The 3657-nt window shown below is 41.1% G+C and overlaps 1 long non-coding RNA gene across 1 annotated transcript; it reads left to right on the top strand.

Annotated features, from left to right (window-relative positions):
- The first annotated feature begins 328 nt into the window (after nt 1-328).
- LOC116353729 (uncharacterized) lies at nt 329-3179 on the top strand. The gene is made up of 7 exons (XR_004203232.1): nt 329-1024; nt 1155-1272; nt 1725-1816; nt 1923-2038; nt 2368-2448; nt 2556-2726; nt 2863-3179. It is a non-coding gene; the product is annotated as an uncharacterized LOC116353729 (long non-coding RNA).
- The last annotated feature ends 478 nt before the right edge of the window (nt 3180-3657 follow it).

The following is a 3657-nucleotide window of genomic DNA, read 5'->3' on the forward strand; positions in this document are numbered from 1 at the left end:
CAGTTGCCATACCAGGCGGTGATACAGCCCGACAGGATGCTCTCGATTGTGCATCTGTAAAGGTTTGTGAGTGTTTTTGGTGACAAGCCAAATTTCTTCAGTCTCCTGAGGTTGAAGAGGCGCTGCTGTGCCTTCTTCACCACGCTGTCTGTGAGGTTGGACCATTTCAGCCAAGTTCATTTTTAGCCAAGTGTCCCACAATCAGTTACTGAGGTTGATTGCTATTTCATATGTCATAAATTTAATGTATTTCATGTATCCTTTCAAGGACTGATGACAAAGGATTCTTTGATGGCGTATTTATCTGCAGGGATGAGGATGTCTGACTTTGTGAACTATGTCCATACAAAGACTAAACATGTACGTTTCCTGTGTATCTTTTAATCTGTGAAATAGGACTGGCCTTGGGCCATCGGACTCAAAGGCAGACTCGTTACACACTATTCCAATAAAAACATATAATTTTGGAGAGATGGTAATCCTCTCTCTTCATGTCCAGGGTTGTTACACCACTCCCTCTGTTCAGAAATGCAACACACTTTACAAGTGCTTGTTTTTTGATCTCCATTGTAGCGAACACAGGGGGTAGCTCAGCGCCCTCAGCTAGATTTTAAAAACCTAACCACTGTCCCATTTAACACTTCCCCAAAAACATTTTTTCTACCTATACTCTTCTACTTCCTTGTCTAGGGTTATGGAAAAGGGGTATGTGGAGCATCCCAGTGGACAGCAGCTAAAGAGTCGTCAAGGAAAACAAACGAACAACCTTGATGAAGAGGGACTTGAAGTTGCCATCTGCCGCCATGGAATACTTCTAAGGAGCCTCAACATGATGCGTGGAGAGATACTTGCATACCCACTGTTCTTGTAGAAGGAATTGTCTGGTGGCAGGAACATACAATTCATGTGTACAGATGTGATCTGCAAATTTTGGCCATAACTGACCAGGGTTGCTCTTCATTGTCCAGAGTTCGCCACTCTTCCAGACATGAAGCCACTTCTTTCTGTCTGTCGTGCATGCTAGGTAAGTTTTTCTTTATTAAACTGTTCAAAGAGAATTTCCAGCTTCAGTCCTTTACAAGGCTTCCCATTTAGATGTTTGTTATTCACATAATTGCAATATTAAGTCAACATTTTTTTAAATGTAAATTAAGATTAAGTGGGGAGGACGGAATCGGCAAGGAGCTGGCACAACTCTGGCGGAGGAAGTGGAACAAGGGAACAGCTTCTTGTCGAGGGCTGCAGTCTGTTCCAAGCAAATGGCCAAAGGAGGTAAACAATTTGTGAAAGGTTGTTCTATTCAGCTATGATAATACTTAACTGGAATTGTCACGACTTCCTCCGAAGTCGGTCCCTCTCATTGGTCGGGTGACGTTCGGCGGTCGACGTCACTGGTCTTCTAGCTAATACACTTTTCCTTTTCCATTTGTTTTGTCTTGTCTTCCATTACACCTGGTTTCAATCTCATCAATTACATGTTGTGTATTTAACCCTCTGTTCCCCACATATCCTTTGCCGGTATTGTTGATTGTAAGAGTTTGTGCACATTATGTCTGGCATGCGAAGGGTTTTGTCCCATAGTATTTATTTATTTGTGTTTGTTCACAGTGATTTTATTATTAAACTGCACCCTTGTAACATAGTTTTTGCTCTCCTGCGCCTGACTTCTCTGCCGCCAGTACGCACACATTACAGGAATAAGGAATTCTATTTGGCTTTTCTAGCAAGAACAGACATGCTAACCATCCATGCCATGGGGTGGAACAGAAGGAAGAAGAACAACCTGCACAGAGTATTTTCCAGAAGATACTTGAAGGTGTATTGTGTGGATCAATACATGTATTTTAGAAGTATTATATCTATGCATTTAATTTATTAAAAAATATATATATATTCTGTTTTGTTTTTGTCATAATTCTCAGACAACAGCAAAAATCCAGGAGGAGACCCAGACTCTCGAAAAGTTTAAGAGTGATTTGGGTGTAGGCGATGAGACTGTACAACTGGACAACGGAAGTTCAGCAATGGGCCAATACAGGTAAATTAATACAAAAACGAAATAATCCTAAACGTAACTCTCCTGAACTGTCACCTTAACGTAGTGGAGAGGCTTGCGTACTCCAATGACCCTGAGACCTAAACCCTTAGAGGGTGTTTTCCACCGGCAGGTGCAATCAAGCCGGACAGGTGGAAGGGTAGGAGGCAGACAAAACATTCCCTGGTTCTCCAGGTTGGGGCTCACTCACCCCCCACATAACAAATAATTTGTTACAGAAACCTTCACGAGCCCTATGTTCCTCCAGGAAGTGAGTGCAACTACTCACCGTTGGAGATACGTTGTTAATTTATAGATTTATTGTATTTCAGAGGAAACAAATGAGAACATGGATGGTCCCCAGGTACTACAGAGAACAATTGAAGTCCTTTTTCTTAGCATCAAACAGACAGGTTTGTTAAATTTCATGAATATTGAATTGCACACACTTCATTTCTCTTTCATTTCAAAGCCATGCAATTTAACTAATAATTCCATTCTTCTTTTGTTTTCATGACAGATGGATGCAAGAAAAGACACCCTCTGCGCAGAAAGATATTGGAAGAAAAGGCCAAATTGGCAGCTGCCATAGAGGAGTACAACACCCTTGTACCAGATTTAGCAATACCATCTGCAGATGAGATCCTTTCTGCAGACCTTCATGCATGACCTTGGGAGCTGCATGGACAAAGTAAGTAGTATGTTCGTGTGTCACAATAATTATGTTTCTGTTTTGCTATCTGTGTTTATTCAGTTGCGCAAACACACAGAGCACTGCCAGCACTGCCAAAGTTACAATTCCACATTGCACTCTTATGAATTTACAGCTGACCTACACACAAAGAAAATAGCCTTTGACCGTGTGATGCTTCTGAGACTGCTGAAGGAGGAGGAATTAATTGTCCTAAAGGAAGTCAAGCAGCACTGGGAAAGCCTAAAGAGGGAATCGGAGAATGTGCAAGACCTTGCTTCACATGTGGCTCTTGACCTAAGCCGGGCAAAGTAGGGGTACTTTCATTAATATGTACAATTGATGATGGCACCCTGTAATTGCTATTGTATTTAAAACCTCTTGACTAGGGGGCAGTATTTTGATGTTTGGATGAAAAATGTACCCAAAAAAACAGCCTATTTCTCAGGCCCAAAAGCTAGAATGTGCATATAATTGGCAGATTAGGATAGAAAACACTAAATTTTCCAAAACTGTCAAAATATTGTCTGTGAGTATAACAGAACTGATATTGCAGGTGAAAACCTGAGGAAAATCCAACCAGGAAACCTCTCTGTTCCATTGCAGGCCTGTCCTCCATTTAAAGGGATATCAACCAGATTCCTTTCCTTATAGCTTCCACAAGGTGTGAACAGTCTTTAGATATAGTTTCAAGCTTTTATTCTGAAAAATTAGCGAGAATGATCACATTGCGTTAGTGGATAGCTGTGTGTCCCCAGAGTTTTGCATGCGCGAGCAACTTGGACCAGACATTTTCTCTCTCTCTCCTATTGAAAAGGCTACCGCCCGGTTGAAATATTATCAATTATTTTTGTAAAAACAACCTGAGGATTGATTATAAAAAACATTTGACATGTTTCTACGAACTTTACCGATACTATTTGGAATTTTC

Source organism: Oncorhynchus kisutch, linkage group LG15 (assembly GCF_002021735.2).
Source record: "Oncorhynchus kisutch isolate 150728-3 linkage group LG15, Okis_V2, whole genome shotgun sequence".
NCBI lineage: Eukaryota > Metazoa > Chordata > Actinopteri > Salmoniformes > Salmonidae > Oncorhynchus > Oncorhynchus kisutch.